The 19,136-nt window shown below is 37.6% G+C and overlaps 1 pseudogene; it reads left to right on the top strand.

The window, feature by feature from the left end:
* Nucleotides 1-13,097: 13,097 nt before the first annotated feature.
* LOC123862838 (DDB1- and CUL4-associated factor 13-like) lies at nucleotides 13,098-14,371 on the top strand (annotated as a pseudogene).
* Nucleotides 14,372-19,136: the final 4,765 nt, after the last annotated feature.

Raw genomic sequence — 19,136 nt, 5'->3', positions numbered from 1 at the left:
CCCAAAATTATTATTTTTAACAAAATTTTTATGTATTTGATCACATTTTTACAGAGGGAGAAACATCCATACACTAAAAAAGAGAGAAAAATTAACTAATGATTCTAGCCTGGTGTTAGTTGGTTCAAGAAATAAATCCCTCTTCTGTCTCCCTTTAGCTCTTATCTGAATTCCCAAGTTTCCAACTCATTGGCTTCATACGAGGATGACCTAATATATTATACCTTATAATATATTTTAGAATATATAGCTTTTTATAAGCCTTTGAGTTCAAATACCCATCTTTTCCTTCCACTCAAATTAAAGGTGCATTTAAAAAGGCTCAGCATTTCTTATACTGACTATGTTCATTTGTTGTAGTCCCAATGCACAGTTGCATTGTTCCACAGATTATCCACGATGCTAAAAATTCTTCCCACACTTGCATTTGACACAGGAATTGAAATAGAAAACTGAACCCATTTAAACAAATTTAGAGCTGCAGTTTCAGTGCTAAAAACAAGTTTTGATTTTTTTAGTGTTGTTTCCTCAAGAGAAATGATCATCTCATGTCCAAAGCACAGACTTTCTCATAAAGAGAATTTGGAGTGGGCTCTTATTTTCATGATGAAAACATTCAGATGTGAATTACTTCATCAAAAGGAGGAGATGGCTCATGATCAGGCAAACACAAAGCACCCAGAGCAGTACATGGTAGATTTTCAAAAAGAAATTACTTCTTTCTATATGTGAGAGCTCTTGTATTCATATTTAATTCTTCACAGGTAAACTTACTGACTACACACACTGATAGTTACTTTGCAATGTGTATAAAGCTCCTGTTGAAAAACTTAATATTGATTTTTTTTCCCCTCCGGGAATTTTGGAGCTAAACTAAAGAAAAATTTTGACTGATGGAAGATTTTGTTTAATAAAATTCCCAAATACTCTTTAGCTTAAAAGAAGGTTGCAAATGTCAGAGCTAAACAAGGATCCAAGAACTGCATGTTTATAAGAGAAAAGTTCTGTATTCTCGCTACAGTTTTATATGGCCTCAGGCCATGTATTCAGACTGGGAGGTGTGGTCTCCTGTGCTGCATTATAAAGAGGCACCATTTCATTGAAATAATGCTCAGAGATTCATGGCCAATCAGTTCAATTGTACAAAGTGCTCTTGACTCTGACTAGGAAATCTGAACCTTAGCTCTACGGTACTTTGTAGAGCCATATACTGCCATGTCTGTCATCTTGTACCCTGGATTCTGGATACATATGCTGTCCCCTAGCTTACAAAAAGGACTGACATCTTTCACAATATACAGATAACACATCAAAGTGGGACTTATTAAGGACGTCTACTTCTACTGCTGGGACTCCATTAGAAATAACCTCTGCCAGGACTTTTTTGGCCTCAAATATGTCACCCCTATGACTGTTCCTAGTTCTGATGGTCTGAAGTAGATCTGGGGTACTGACTATGGAAATCAGTCTTTTGAAACCCACAACCTCATGAATATCCAGAAGATACTCCATCCACCACCACCCTTTACTCAGTGGACTACCAACTCACCATGGTTTGGCACCAGCTTATGTCTTGATTTGGCAGCACTGCATAAGTCCTTTGCAATTCTTGTGTTCATTCTATTATTCTTTTTTTTATGGGGTAGCTATTTATCCAAAGCTGGAAGACTACTTCTCCTATACTTCCTTCTAATGAAACATCTCTCCATAATTTAGATCAGTTATAATCTTTTTGCTGTCTTCTTGAGAATTGGCCTTTTCAAAATAATCATGGCTGCTTTTGCCATTATAAGAACTGAGTTGCATGGATTATATGCTGAACAATCCAGGGGACACCACTTGCATGGTAATATGAGTGTCACCCCTGGGATTGAGCAGTATGGTTCTCTCACTGAACACTAAGGAGTGCCACATCTAACCAAGACATAAATGGTCAGAGAAGGTATCCCAGAAGTAATGTAAAAGGATCCTCTGACAAGTCACAGTTCCACTTATATGTCAGTCATTTCCCTCTCTGTGGAATTTACCCCATTGTGGTATAATTGGTTATTTTATTTCTTTGCCTCCTCAGCTATACCATGAGCTTCAGGTAGGTAGAGATTACTCACATTCTATTATCAAGTGGATAGCAAAGCATCTGGCACATTTTAAGACTGTGGAAAAAATAGGCTCAAAGACGTTCAGTGGTGTGCCAAATAGAAAGAAAAGCAGGTAAATCTGGGGGTGGGTGAGACTCAAATTGTCGGTGTCATACAATTCTTGCCCTGGCAAAAGTCATGTGCTTATGTAAGTATCTATAGGTCTGTATCTTAGAATTGCTAAAGATGAAAAATGCCATCAAACCTCAGAGTTTTAAGTCCAGCCACCCCCTCCATAATTCACTCACCACATTATCCATAGCTCTTTAAGATGCTTAGCACCTTGAGACTGCCATTCTATCTTTTAGTAGAACAATACACAATGAAAATCATGATGCACACTAGTAACACCATGGCTAGCATTAGTGCTTAGATCTGCTGTATGGGCATATGGCAAAGGATCAGGCACATTAATTTGATTTTCACATAGAAATGCACCTGGGACTGAAGAGACATTTGCTGGGGAAATCTAAAAGATTTCCTAAGAAGTATGCTCTAAGAAGTATGAATATACCCTAAGAAAGGTGAAGGAGGAGGCAATAATATGCTTATATTAGTAAAGCCCAACTTAGACAAAGCAAAAATTTATACTCAAGCTGTATTATTAAATCCTCAGGACCAATTTCACCTACAACTTTAAGAATAATAAAAGAACAATACAAAATGAAAATAGCTGCATAATAGCTTCAGAAATTAACCCAAACTTTGACCATTCAAATCTTTTTCTCCTGGGTCCATGTTTTCTTTTGTTTTGTTTTGTTTAATTGTGGGAATCAGACAACCAGCCCTGAATTATCAGATCACCAATATTTTGTCTATTTTCAATAGACATCCACCAGATGTCTGTGCAGGGACCATGCTTATTAATTTGTTCATTCTATTATTCATTCATGCAAATTTATATTGTTTAACTTTCATATTCCAAGCGTTATAGCAGATATTTAAATCTACTGATATGCAAAATGGGCATAGTTCCCACCCACATAAAACTTATGGCCTAGTAACCCAGTTCAAAATACAGATATTGAACAGTTAACTATACAGTTACAAATTTCAAGTGCTACAAAGAAAAATAATGTAGTGTCATGGATAACTGCATGACTAGATTTCTATATTTGACAAAAATGTCAATTAAAAAAAGGTGAAGTAAAGACATGTTTACTAAAATAAATATAGGAAAAAATTAATCACCAAAAGACTGTAAGTTATTGAAAACTCTAGAAAATAATCTTCAGGTCCAAAGAAAGTGATCTCTAATTGAAGTGAGCCTCAAAGAAAATGGTAGATGAGTGGGCAATATAAATATGAAAACTGAGTCTATAAATCAAAAGTAATAACGTCTGTTGTAGTAAACACATGAACAGAAAACTGACTTTAAAATTTCAGATAACCAAAAAAAAATCATAGAACCATAACTTATCAGTTGGAATGTGTGGTATTAATGGGGGTAAAAGTTCTAGTATCCTAATATTTTCAAAGAAGAGAGTAAAATAATTCAATAATTACAAACTTTAGTAAGTTAAATATGAATTTCTAATATTACCAAAGGAGTGGAAACAGTGTGTCTAAATTTTTTTTTTTAAAGATTTTATTTATTTATTTGACAGAGAAAGACACAGTGAGAGAGGGAACACAAGCAGGGGGAGTGGGAGAGGGAGAAGGAGACTCCCTGCCGAGCAGGGAGCCCGATGTGGGACTCGATCCAGGGACTCCAGGATCATGACCTGAGCCGAAGGCAGTCGCTTAACCAACTGAGCCACCCAGGCGCCCCAGAGTGTCTAAATTTTATACTAATAATGGATGAAAACATTATTTAAAATATTCAATAATCTGAAATAACAAAGAAAAGAGATAAAAACAGAGACCACAAAAAAAGGTAAAAAATAATATGATAGATATAAATCTAAATATATTAGTAATTAGGCTGAGTACAAATGGACTAAATGCTCTATTTTAATAAAAAAGATAAACTGGGAACAAAAAGTCTATACTGTTTATAAGGAATATATCTAAAATACATGGCTATAGAAAATGTTGAAAGCCATTGGATGGAAAAAGACATGCCATTAAATCCTAATAAAAAGAAAAGTTGATATAACTATATTAATAACCAACAAAAGTAGACTTCAGGCAAATACAATTAGTAGAATTAAAAAGAATTACTTCAAAATGATTAAAGATTCAATGAGCAGAATGTATAGCAATTTTAAAATTATATGCATATATTAGCAAAGTCAAATTATTCAAAGCAAAATTTGACAGAAATACAATGAAAACTTGATAGATCTTCAAAGTCAGAAAGTTCAACACTCCTTTTTTAGGAATTGATAGAAAAGCATTTAAAAATATGAGGATATAAAAAAAATTGAAAAACATATTTAACAAAGTTGACTTATCAACTGCAGAATGTACATTAATTTCAATCATGCACAGATCATTTATAAATGTTATTTATAAAATATTAACACGTACCAGGCCATAAAACATGTCTAAACACAAATCCTTCCAGATAATTAAAGAGACTGTTTCCCAATACATTTCACAAGACCAGCATTATCCAGATAACAAAACTTGACCAACATGTTGCAAGACGAGAAAACTACAGAACAATATATCCTTCATAAACATACATGTAAATATTTTCAACAAAATTTTAGCAATAATATCTAACAGTATGTAAAAAAGAAAATATATTATGACCAATTTGGAATAATATCAAGAATGCAAAAGTGGTTTAACATTTAAAGATCTATGTAATTCACCTTATTCACTAACAGACTACACACACACACACACACAATAACAGCCACAATGAAACACATAGATTAATAGATATAGGGAAAGCATTTGACAAAACCCACATTCATTACTAATAGAAGTTTCCCAGAAAACAAGGAATTGAAGAGATGTCCCTAATCTGATAAATGTCATCTATGAAAAGCTTTCAGCTAACATCGTTCCTAACGGTGAAAAGAAGATGAATGTTGGCTTTTAAGATCATGATCAAAGTAAGGATATTCTCTCCCACCACTTCTATTTAACTGTGTACTGGAGATTCCAGTCAGCCCAGTAAGGTAAGAAAAAAATTAAATGACAACATTATTGGAAAAGAAGTAGTAAAATAATCTTCATTTACCAAAACCAGAATGGTTTTTGTAAAATATCTCCTGGAATCTAAAACAAATAAGCTAATAAATCTTAATATGTGAAGTTAGCAAGGTTGTAGGATATAAGATGAATATACAAAATCAATTGGATTTCTCTGTACTAGCAATCAGTAATTGAAATACTGAAGATACCATTTACACTAGCATTAAAAATATTACTTAGAGGTGAATCTGAGAAAAGATATACAAGGCCATTACACTGAAAAATAGATAATGCTAAGAGAAATTAAGCATTAAAAAGATGGAGATGCCATGTTCATAGGTTAGATGACTCAATGTTGTTAACCTGTCATTTCTCTCTAAATTGATTTGTAGATTCAGTGTAATATCAATCAAAATCCCAGGAATTTTTGGTAGGCTTATATTTGAACAGACTGATACTAACATTCATATTGAAATGTAAAGTATCCAGGGGGCCCCTGGGTGGTGCAGTCTGTTAAGCATCTGACTCTTGTATTCCACTCAGGTCATGGTCTCAGCTTTGTGAGATCAAGCCCCGCCTCAGGTCTGAGCTCAGGAGGAGTCTGAGTTTCTGTATCCCTCTCCCTCTGCCCCTCCCTGTGCTGGTTCTCTCTCTCTCTCTCTCTCTCAAATAAAGAAATAAATCTTTAAAAAAATATATAAAGTATCCAGAATAGACAAAACAACATTGAAAATAAAAGAATAAATTTGGAGGACTTTATAGTACTTTTTATTAACATAAATTAGCACGGGGCTCCTGAGTGGCTCAGTCGGGTAAGCATCCGACTCTTGATATCAGCTCAGGTCTTGCTCTCAGGGTTGTAAGTTCAAGTTCCACATTGGGCTTCACTCTGGGCATGGAGCCTACTTAAAAAAATATATATAAATAAATTAGCACATTTTGCAAACTGGTATAACGTTATGAGTAATGCTATAGCTGGGAAAGAAAACTAGTAAACTTGAAAAAACACACATATCCTGTGACTAGTCTTTCCATTTCTAAGAGTATTCCTTATAAATCTGCATGTTTATATGCAAAAAGAAACAAAATGCAAGGATGTTCAAAGCAGCATTTTTCACATTTTCCAAAAACTGAAAAGAGCCCTTTAATAGTAAAATGGATGAATGAATTGCCATATCAATAAACCATAGAATGTTACACAGCAATGAAAATTAATGAACTAGTTCTATGTGCAACAATATGGCTGGAACTTACAATCTTAATAGTGAATGGAGAAGAGCAAGTTATAGAAAATATATGCAGCATAATTACATTTATGTAGTATTCCAAAGAGGCAAAACTCAAGTATTTTGCTTGGGGATGCATACACAAGAACTAAAACTAAAGAAAAGGAATTGCTTATAAACAGTGTCAAGATAATGGTTACCCCAAAGGAGAGGGAATGGTGGGAGGAGCCACATGTGGGAGTTCTGGAATGTTGCTATTATTCTTTCGCCTGACTTATATTTCCATGAGTTTGTCTTATAGCTGTTTTTTAAACTGAAAACACACTTTTTACACACTTTATTAGACGCATACATTTATTCTATTTTATAATATAAGAGTTAAAAAAACAAAAACCACAAGTCTTCGTAAAACCTAGAGAGAGGTGTTTGGGTTCCTTTCCTGGCCTGGGCCAGACCTTGTGATTTTAAAGCCTAAGCACTAGTCTCTTATGAGGTGTCATAGGGCCTATCGGCAAAAGGGTTGTGTTGGGGGATGGCGTACGCATTTTTTTTTTAAATTTTATTATGTTATGTTAGTCACCATACAATACATCATTGGTTTTTGATGTGGTGATCCACGATCCATTGTTTCCGTGTAACACCCAGGGCTCCATGCAGTACATGCCCTCCTTAATACCCATCACCGGGCTAACCCACCCCCCCTCCCCCGCAAAACCCTGTTTGTTTCTCAGAGTCCATAGTCTCTCATGCATTTTTAAGCTTATTCCAGCACTACTCCTGTGTCAAAAGTTGGCTCTCCAAAAATCTCTATTCCTGCTTTTTACACTCACCTATACCTACAGGCTAAAAACTCAGGTCTCTAGACTGTGGCTCACAAGCGTTAAGAGAAAATGTAGTGCTACTTGGGGCTGGAGGTAAAGACTCCTAACTGGAGTGTAACCAGTCATGATGGAACACTTTACCTACTCAGTGGAGCCTGCAGATTGGCCCTTCATGCGAACTGACAGCATCTCAGAATGCTGGATTGGTTCAGCAGTGAAGCAGGGAAAACCGTGTCCAAGTGAAAATAATCTGATACACAAAAATTCTCTAAATTGCTATAATGGTAGAGAAATGTTATGGTTGGTGCAAAAGCAAGTCATTACTGGAGGCAAATGACTGAACTAAAGAAATTTGATTTCCCCTGGATTTTAACTTCATGGGTGGCTGCCTGCAAGAAAACTCAATATATCTCTAAGACTTCTGCCTCTTTGCCAATTTGACTGAAATCAGCCTATAAAAGCCAAATGATTTCATTCCACAAGAAAGTAGGAAAATATTGGAAGGGTCTATTTTTAATAGAAATTCAGAATTCCTTGAAGGCTATGGTTTCTTTGTCAAATTAGTTAGTGGAATCATAAATATTTCCGTTTCTTACACATACAAAGGAGAACATTTGATCCCCAGCTGAAAGAGGTCAGTCTGAGATAAAGCCTACAAAGTAAACATCACCAGATCATCATACAGGAGAACTAGGTCTGGTCACTTGAAAAATGCTTGCTTAATGTCCACAATAGCCAAACTATTGAAAGAGCCAAGATGTCCATCAACAGAGGAATGGATAAAGATGTGGTATATACATACAATGGAATATTACTCAGCCATCAGAAAAGATGAATACTTACCATTTACATCGACATGGGTAGAACTGGAGGGTATTATGTCAAGTGAAATAAGTCAATCAGAGAAAGACAATTATATGGTTTCACTTATCATATGTGGAATATAAAACAGTGCAGAGGACCTAAGGGAAGGGAGGGAAAACTGAATGGGAAGAAATCAGAGAGGGAGAAAAACCGTGAGAGACTCTTTTTTTTTTTTTTTTAAGATTTTATTTATTCATTTGACAGAGAGAGACAGAGTGAGAGAGGGAACACAAGCAGGGGGAGGGGAGAGGGAGAAGCAGGCTTCCGTGAGAGACTCTTAACTATGGGAAAGAAACTGAGGGTTGCTGGAGGGAAGATGGGTGGGGGGATGGGGTAACTGAGTGACAGGCATTAAGGAGGGCACGTGATGTGATGAGCACTTATGTTATATGCAACTGATGAATTACTGAACTCTACCTCTGAAACTAAAGATGTTGGCTGATTGTATTTAAAGAAAAAAAAAAGTGCTAGCTTCTGCAATTAGAAAAATTGATATTAAGGGAAAAACTAAGGGAAGATTCCAGTACTCATTCTGGTTTTAATTTCAGTTCCAGGCTGGCAAAGTCATGGGTTTGTTGGATCTAGGGGAAAGGTTATTGTCTAGAAAGGATCATGGATCATTGGTGTCTCCATTGGTGTGCTCTGGCTTAACAGAGTCAATAGGATATTAGGGGAGATGTAGACATGACTCCCTGAGCTTTCTTCCAATGGGAAAGCAGTCCACAATTACAGATTGGAAGTGAAATGTGGGGAGAACAGCTCAATTAAAGAGTAAACTGCTTGTGGCCATGGACCATGCCTTTCTTTCATTCCTCTGTTTCCTAACCAAACTTACACTTCCTAAGACAGTGTTCCTGTGGGTCATCCACTCAACAATTGTCAATTTGCTGAAAAATAGGCAACTTGCTTATTGTGGGAGAAAGCAAGAGTATGAGTTATAAGTACTTTTTCCTGTAGTCATGACATCAGTCGACTCTATATAGATCTGAGAAGCTAGCACTTCCATTTCAAACCACAAAAAAAGATATCTTGCTTACATTAAGATTTACCTTAATCTAGGAAGGTGATCATGAAAAATTATTACCATGACTGCTTCAGTCCCCTATAAATACTGAATGGTTTTCGCATCTTCCTATAACCACTTGGCCCATGTTTAAGAGAAGCAAGAAGAAAAACAGCCCATGGGGGTAAAATCTATTGTACTTTAGCTACGTCCTGACTCAACTGACTTAAATAAAAAAGCCCTTTACTGACTTATCTAACTGCAACCCCAGAAATAGGATGAGCTTGAGGATGACCATCAACTCGTGGTTCTGGCTCTGTTTCTCTGCAATTTCCCTGGCTGTGTCCCCTTCTAAATAATGCTTACATCTTTGTGCTGCTTCTCTCATGGAGAAAAATGCCTGCAGTGGTTCCTGGCGTCACATCCATAGGCCACAAGAAAAAAAAGAAGAAAGAGGAAGAAAGAAAATACTCTTATCAAAGACCTCTAAGCAAGTATCCCAAGATCCATCCTGACTGGGTTGTTTCATCTCTGGACCAGTGATTGTGGATGGAGGAATGAAGTGGATTAATTAACACAAGCCAAGAAGGCTCAGCCTTGAAGCCGGGCAGAGTCCATTCTCCTCACGATTTGCTAAATGAGTAAGAGTAGAAGGCTGAACCAAAATTTAGAGGTCTAGGAAAGAGAAACATTATTCTGGGCAGGCAACCAAAAAGAGAGAGAGACTAAGAAAGAAAGAAAAATAGCAATAGTTCTCTAGTTTGGCTGCATATTAGAATCATCTGGGGGCATTTGCAAATCCTCATGTCCAGACCAAAACACTGGGCCAAATACGTCAGAATCTCTAGAGGGAAGGGAGAGGGCAGGAGTTCTTGAGCCCCCACGGCTGATTCCACTGTGACTGCAATGAGACCACTGCATTGCATGGGAAGAGTTTATTACAGGAAGACAGAACTAATATCTGTCAGCTTCTCTCCTCACGTGGGGATTTTGAAGAGAGATGAGTTGGTTTTATTCCCCAAGCTCTGGCAGCTTAAAGCCACCTGAGCTGACAGTTGTATTTCCCCTTACAAAGGGGCTTACACATAGTGGAATTATACTTTTCTAGCCTCACAATGAACAACACAAAGGTTACAACAGTGGCTAAATCCCACGTGGGAAGCACAGAGAAGGCCATTGTAAGCACTGCTTTCCCAGAGTGACAGAAAATAGAGGGGGATTACAGATGGGTTTAAAATACTGTTTCCTTCCTGCCACCATTAGCAGTGTTTGTAGAGTGTGCAACCTTGCATCCCTGAGCCCAGTGCGGTCAGCTGGGGCATGGCTTTGTTTTGTTTTGTTCTCTGGTTCTCATCACTGTCCTTTCATCCGTTCACTACTCATTTTCTCACTCTGTTTGCTATTCTGGATTCTATGGCTTCCCTCCTGAGAATTTACCAGAGCAATCAGGCTGAATTACAAGAGAGAAACCAAACCCCCCTTCAGACTTTCCTGCTTTTCTTTCTTCTTCTTTTGGGGAGGAGGGAGTTATAAGAGGAATAAAAATTTTCTTTCTTGTTTGACTTCTAACACTGCTTGGGCTCCGTGTTGGAAAGTCTTACCTTCTCTTTCAATTTGTTTTTAAAGAAAGATTACAACAAACAAAACTTCATGACAGAGGAAACAATTTTCCAGAATGCAAGAGTCACTCAGACTGTAATTTTTCAAAGGCCCAGGCTGGGACACATTGTCATGAAATTATCAGAGCACTAGGAAAAGAGAAGACCCTCAAAACTTCCAGAGAAGTAACATATTAAGTCTCAAGCGAAAGGTAGGGAATCATTGTGGCAATGGACTTCTCAACAGCAACTTTGCTAACAGGAAGATAATGTTCTTCCAAATACTGGAGTAAACGTTCTCAAAATTATTAGTAAGTGTGAGGTGTATTGTAAGCAGGTATGGAAACAAGAACATAGAAAAAGTTAAATGATTAGAAAGCGAGAAGAGCACATTTAGTAGAGCCACCTCAATGGGTAAGGGAACAGGATCCTGGGGCGCCAGGAATTTTCAAAAGAAATTTAAGGGTCTTTGATCTAGTGCTTCACCATCAACCAAAATCAGCTGCTTCCTACTTTTTGCTATATTCCCTCTCCTCTTCTGACTATCCGTCTTCCTTTTCACTCCTTTCTTTATACTTGTTGGCTTTTCAATTTCTTTTTCTTATATGAGTTGCTGGTCTTTTAAACATGCGCTTGTTCAAATTTTTGAGAGATGAAACTTGATTTCTTCTGCTTGTCTTTTCATGCCAAGGCACATGATAGGTCGCTGTGGACTAATCAGGTTCTCACCCCCTAATTGTCAACTGAAGGTGGTGGGAGGATATAAAACATTTAAAACTGTGGCAAATTTGTCTTGTGTGGCAAGGGCTATGAACAAGGCATCTTTACTTTGAGCAGTGGTCCTTCACCTGGGAGCTTATTAGACATGCAGATTTGGAGGGCTTCACCCCAGATCTACTCATTCAGAAACTCTGAGGGTGAGTGTCAGTCATCTGTGTTTTGGCAAGCCGTCTGAATGATTCTGATACACACTAATATTTGAAAACCAGAGCCTTATCAGGGGCTATCACAATATTATTGAATATTTGGTTTACATAATCTCTCTGTATCTAAAGTTTTCCAGTGGTAAGAGGCAACATTACTTCCTTTTCATTTTTTTTCTGAAAATGTAATGGAATTTTATATATTATCTTTTCTTAGGTATGGGTTGTGCATGGATGGAAGGCAGGTGTATATTTAGACGAACGCACATTCTCCAATAAGACAACACTAATACACACAGAACTTCTGGCACATTTTATAAATGCTGTACGTAGCAATAAAAGTTTCCTTGCATGTTTCTAGCCATAAGAAACTTTCCTTTTAGTTTAATTTGACCGACTCTCCCAGTCATAAATCCATACTCTTCCCACTAGAGTGATACAGAATGAATTTAGATTTGACTCTCACTTACTGAGAATCTAGTATATGCCTTGTTATCTCTTTTAGATCTCCCAATTACTCTGTGTATTAGGCATTTTTACACGCTCTCCGTGGGTAAGTCCTTGGGACATTTGTAGACACCCTTATGTATCTCTTTCCAAGCAAAACAACCCTAGCTCTGTCAGTTGTTTCTTTTATGATATGATCTTAAAACCTTTCAAAATTCTGGTTGCTTTCCCTAGATGCTCAGTTCCTCATATTTCAATATTTAAATACTACACATGTAAGCAATGGTCGGACACATGTGGCACATTACTTCCTTTATTCTGGACACAGTATTCCTATTAGAGAAACCTAAAATTATCCTCAATTCCCAGCCATATAATTGTGATTCATATAAGCTGATGTCATCACAGGTCTCCCCTGACATGATATTTTTTTAACTGAAGTGTATTTTACATCTGTTCCTATTAAATATCATTTTAGTAGTTTTAGTCATCATTCCAATCTGTCATGATTTCTTTGAACTTTGATTCTATCTTCCTTTCTTTTTATTAGCTATTCCTCCCATATGTCTATCATCTGCGAAGCTTATAAGCGTGCTTTTTTGTCTTTGTTCAAGTTGTTGATAAAAATGTCGGGTAGAACAGATTCCCATAATAATGCACATAATACTAATATTTTACATTTGCATGGTGCTAAAGCATTCACAAAGCATATTCATATACATGATCTCATTTGATACTGTAATCCTGGATGGTAGGAAGGGCAACCTTATTTGCTTTTCCTCTCATTATGGATAAAGAAATGATGCGAAGAGAACATGAGTCACACGACTAGTGGTAGAGAGTTAGTAGTATAACTTAAATGTTTTAAGGAGGCTTTTGTTTAAGGAGGCAGCAGTAACCCAAACATGAAGGAAAGGCTTGGGGAGTTGGGGACAACTAGCAGCCAAGATGAAAGCGAAGATGCTGTGAACCAGAACACAGACAACTATGTCCATGAAATCAAGCTGGACTTACAAAGAATTCCAAGAAACTATGACCTACTTACATTTTTTTGAGGTCCCACAAGAATATTTAAGAGCTTTAAATGCACCAAACTGGAATGTGTATTTGCAATACCATTCTTTGCTTTCCTGGATGGTCACCTGGATGGAGTCAGTGGCTTGGCAAAGCATCCAAAGAGCATGGCTACTGCCCTTCCTGGGGCATGTGATGGAGAGGTTAGCATTTGGAACATGACTAGATGAAAATGTATCTGTGCAATACAAGCACGTGAGGGTTTTGTACAAAGAATATGTACTTACTTTTGTGGGACTTCTTTTCCTACTATTGGTGATGACAAACTGAAGCAGTGGAAAATGGATGGACCAGGCTATGGGGAAGAGGAAAAACTGTTGTATATCATATTAGGAAAGACATCACTGGAAAGAGACTGTTTTTGCCTCATGTGGACAGCAAGTAGACATATGGGATGAGCCAAGAAAAAGTCCTATATGTCCAATGTCCTGGGGATTTGACAGGAAAACTAGTGTTAAATTTAACCCAATTAATACACTTATCTTAGAAAGTTGTGCTTCTGATGGGAATATAGTACTATATGATATGAGGCACACTAGTCCTCTGAAAATGTGCACCTTAGATATGAGAACAAAGACATTTTGTTGGAACCCTATGGAAGCTTTCATTTTTACTGCTGCAAATGAAGATTAGAACTTCTATAGTTTTGATATGCGTGCATTGGACCTTCCCCTAATGGTACATATGGATCATGCATCTGTGGGGCTTGATGTGGATTACTTTCTCACTGGGAAAGAGTTATGTCTGCTAGTTTTGATAAATCTATTTGAATCTTTCCTGTGGACAAAAGCAGAAGCAGGGAAGTCTATCACACAAAGAGAATGCAACATGTGATCTGTGTAAAATGGACTTCTGACAGCAAATATATTATGTGTGGATCTGATGAAATGAACATTTGTCTATGTAAAGCTAATGCTTCTGAAAAGTTGGGTATGCTTCCATCATGAGAAAAAGCAGCCAAAGATTATAACCAGAAGTTGAAGAAGAAATTTCAACATCATCCTTACATAAAACACATTGCTTATCACTGAGATCTACCAAAATCTGTCTACAGCCAGATTCAGGAACAGTGCATCATGAAAGAAGCTCATCAATGAAAGGAAGTGAATTGTTTCAAACATAGCAAGCCTGGATCTGTGTTGATTGTGTCAGAGAAAAAGAAACACAGAGTGGCAATTGTGAAATAGCACTTGATATTCCTACCAATCCTGATATATAATTATTTGTTTCATTTTTAAAAATTATTTATTTATTTCGGGGGGGAGGAGCAGAGGGAGAAGGATAAGCAGACTCCACATTAAGTAAAAAGCCTGATGAGGGGCTCGATCCCACAACCCTGAAATCAGGACCTGAGCCAAAATCAAGAGTTGGAAGCTTAACCAACTGAGCCACCGAGGGCCCCTACTCGTTACATTTTGATTTACAAATTCTGCAAGTAAAAGTACTGGCTTTTCTGAACCACTAAGGGTAATGGAGAAAAGAGAAACCACTAAGGGTAATGGAGAAAAGATGACAGCAGATCTGAGTTTTCTAGGGCAAGCATGAGTTAGCCAGATAGACATGAGGGATAAAGGGCATTCCAGCCCAGAAGAGTAATTATACAATGACCAGACATATGGGTATGGGGGGAGTGTTAGAAGATGATGGAGAATTAGACAGAGACACATAATTTAGAAATGTTTTCTTTTACTGATGGTATCACCCTACTTGTAATGTTAATTAACCATGTCCTGATGAAAATCTTAAATATCTTTAATTTTTTTAAGAGGAAACATCATCAATTATTTCCTCTTGAGTTTTTCACATTTAATTTCTCCGTGTTTTAGATTTAAGAAACTTAGATGGTAAATTAAGAGAAAAAAAAAAAAAAAGGAAAATTGTGCCTTGATTGAGTTACCTAACTTTATTTGCATAGCTATGTACATTTTAAAATAGAGCACAATATCAAAACAAACAATAATATCCCTGCCATGTTATGCAGAGGTATGATTACACAATTTAAAACTCAATTTTATTGTGCATACGTGAAGACTGGTTTTTGATTGCTCAGTTTTTTTTCCCCAAACTCATAACAATTTCATTCTTCATCTTAAAGTTCTAAGGTTGAACTATATTTGCATTATCCATAAAAGAAATCATAAGTATTTTCTCTGTATGAAAATTTCCCCCCATACTTCATAACCTGAAAATGACTAGCAATTTGTGCACTAAAAATGGTGGGGGGACCTCTTTGTTCTCAGACAAGGGCAAGGGAGTTTGAGAATCAAAGGATAATTTCTTGAAAGAAAAGGTTGAACAGGTCAAAACAGAAGGTGATACTGGATGTTGTTTTGAAATGCTAACAATAGCATCCCTTCCTACTTGCCTCCTGTTACATGGTCTCAAATAAAACTGTCAGAGGCTAGCATCCCAGGGTCTCTCTGCAGACCCTCTTTAAGAGCCATAAAGACCCAGTGTTCTCCTTCGACTTGCTTCTACTTTAGAGTGAGAGAAACACACACGATGAAAGGAAGGTTAAAATCTAAGGCAGACAACAAGGAAGCAGCTGAAAGGGCTGGTTCACCCTGCAGCGTAATGAAAGATGTTGGTTCTGAGAGGGAAGTTACACTTTGTCAGAGACTTCTGGTTGCCTAGAAGTTTGCAGTCAAAGAGGAGTCGGAGTCTGATGTGGTTGCGAGGAAGTGGTGCCCATGTTGCATCACTCCCCCATGATACAAGGGCCACACCAAGCACATGTATTGAATTGGGAACCTCTGGGAAGTCCCCCAACAGGAGGCTTCCAGTTGTGTTCTGCCGAAGCAGTCAACTCCAAAGAGACCTGGTGTTCTGACTATAAAGAGAGTGTGACTGAGACTCATGGGCTTTTCCTGCCATTTCTGTTGTGTCCTTTGCCAGACAGCACCTGGCAAGCCATATGCATGTACACGGAATGTTTTACCACATTGTGAGGAAACCTCAAAGCCTTAACTCCCTATGAAATGGATTTGGTTAAAGATCTATGGACCTTCTAATCAAAATATATGAGAGTCTCGTCTAGAAAAAGAGCCTGCATTTTCAGATGAAAAATTGGCTTTCTATTGTCAAGGAGAAAAAGGATTGCTCAGGATTCTAGAAGCCTATAGCCTCCTCTTTCCTCCTCTGTGTTGAAATGTTAGGTGGAGTGTGAATTTTGATGAACATGGCTGAAAGGAAGTAACACGTCAAGAAAAGAGGGAACCAGATGCAGTTAGGTTAGGTATGACTAACTGTGTAGGTATTGAAAACCACTAACACATTTCAAAATGAGAGTGTGTGGTAAGAAAATACAGTGTTTGGAAGATATGGATACACTCAACATTAGATACTATGCACTGAAATATTAATAGACTTAAGGTGATAATTGGTATCATACTGCTAAGCTGAAAGTGAGGACAGAAGAGAACCTGGTGAAGAAGAATCAGAGTTCATACAGTCGCTGTTTGATTTATTGCTAGGAAACTGACTGAGCTGAATTAAAATGGAGTAGCTTTCTTTAAGTGAGAAACTTCTCTGTCTCATCACCCTTTGCTTGCGTTTTGATTTGAGACCCTGACATTTATCGTAGATGAGATCACAGTGTTGAGCAAAACTGAATAGTGACTCTATGTCCATCAGGGGCCTCCGTGTAAGAATTAAGAATAGTCAAACACCAAAGGGATGCTAAAACACACCCTTTACCTAGATCCCCTTTTTGGTAACATTCTGCTGCATTTGCTTTATCTCTGAAGATATTTTGAGTAGAAGAAAATTCAGATGTTCCTGGATGCTTGAATGACTTTCCTGAGAGTCTAGAAGAAGTGCTGCTCTACCCATCCCCATTTCTTTACTTCCTTACTTTATCCCCAAATGCAGGGAAGCCTTCTCTCTCTTTGCTGCACTGACAGGCTCTTTCCTCTCTGGCCATCTAATGGAAACTGCTCTCCCAAGGAGCCCTCAGCATCCTAACTTTATCTGATGTTATTTCCTGAATTTGTCTCCCTCTTTACAGGCCCAATGCATCATTATTGAGCTCTCTACAATCTGAGTCCTGCTTCCACATTTTCTGCTCTTTAGAGTCTTTTTCTTTTCCTTCTGTCTCCATATGCTTGCTCAATTTTCAGCCCTGACCCCCACAAACCTCTCTCTACCAGCTGCCCCTCCCATCTAGAAGCAGTCTTCCCCCAGTTACATTAGTATTAAAAACTATCCATATTCAGTCCACACTTCTGACCTGTGTTGCATCATACTCTCTCCCATGGGAAGCTGCACGTTTGCATTTTATCACATCCACCTTGGCCCAGATGGGGTCACCCTTCAATCCCCAATATATTTAGAGAAAGGGAGGATTTCGTTAAAGTTATTAATCTGATATTCATGGCTTTTCAGATGAAAAATTGGCTGTCTATTGTCAAGGAGAAAAAGGATTGCTCAGGATTCTAGAAGCCTATAGCCTCCTCTTTCCTTCTCTGTGTTGAAATGTTAGGTGGAGTGTGAGTTTTGATGAACATGGCTGAAAGGAAGTAACACGTCAAGAAAAGAGGGAACCAGATGCAGTTTGGGTTAGACTCTAACAAATGCTACTAGCTTCTTCACCACTTAAAATTCTTGGGGGACAATTCTTGGTCTCAGAGTACAAATAACTTTCTTTGCCAGGACATATTCAAGGGATTGCTTTTTTCCTTTCATCCTAGATACTTAAGTGATGCACTGAGAATATGGAATGTTGTGATATGCCAATTGAGTTGTTGTCTATTCATATCCTTGAATAGCTGTTTCAATTTAGGTACTGCTGGCCATCAATTTGCTTGCCTGCAAAATGGGGACATTGGATTTGAGTATTTCAAAGATCTAATTCATTCATAAATGTGTGCATAACCATTCTGAGGCAGGTTGGAGGGTAGATTTAGGAACTCTTTCCCTGGAAGAGGAAACTGTCAAAATGCGACTAGGAGGATTTAACCCTCTTTGTTTCTACCTGGAATTATCCTACTGTAACAAAGAGAAGGCAAGTTGTTACTTAACACCCAAAATGATTATCTTCCTTCTAAAGGAAATGAGATAATAATTTCTATGTACTATTCCTTTCCTCTCATGGAGATTGGCTGAGATGAAAGAAAGTAAGGAAATCTCAAAGTTGCTTCCAGGTCATTTGTGTTCTTTGAGGGGAAACCTGGAAGAATCTCTGTTCCCTAGTGAATCTTTGCGTATGCAATAGCAGGGTCTGAGCCGGATAGGCTGCTGTCCATAATAAAGTGAAGGAAGGTGTCCTCTCTGGGAGGCTATAGGAAGAATCCCCAGAAAATAGTGAAGCATAGAATTCTTAGACAGCGAGGCAGTAGACCGAAGCGGACACCTGTCACATCAGCACTTAAGAATTAAGTCTGCTCTATGCAAATGCCTTATGTGAGAAGGTTTGAGTAAAATGAAAAAAAAAAAAAAAAAACAGCTAGAGGAAGTGAGACCTGAATAAGATCATAGTTCACTGGAAGATAGGACTCAAAACTAGAAGGGATTATCTACAAGCATTTTTGACATGAGTTTTGGAAATTTGGGGTAATGGGATCAAGACACACAAAGAATATGTATTATTTACCTATTTGTCTCTGGTTTCTGAAGATGATTACCACCTAGGGAGCACACCTTTCCCATACCTTGTGTTCTTGTGCCTAAAAGTTGTTAGGAAGCTCCACACATGTGACCATGTTTGCCTTTTAAGTGAGGCATAATCAACTGCAAGGGCTTCATGCTCCAGTTTATAAACTATGAGGACTAATTTGGTATAATCCATATAATATAGCTCATTATGAAGGGAGACATTTAAAAGTTATAACTTTTATCTGTAATGTAGACTTTATCCCATTTTACTGTATTACTTTTTCCCAGCTATAATGTTAATCATTCACTATAAATGTTCTAATCTATCAGCACACCCTCAAACATTTTTCATTCCTTTAG

Source organism: Mirounga angustirostris, unplaced genomic scaffold (genome assembly GCF_029215605.1).
Source record: "Mirounga angustirostris isolate CCGP_5_RB_7025 unplaced genomic scaffold, mMirAng1.0.hap1 SCAF_1, whole genome shotgun sequence".
NCBI lineage: Eukaryota > Metazoa > Chordata > Mammalia > Carnivora > Phocidae > Mirounga > Mirounga angustirostris.
Note: the sequence above shows the minus strand (reverse complement) of the source record. Positions and strands in the feature narration are given on the sequence as shown.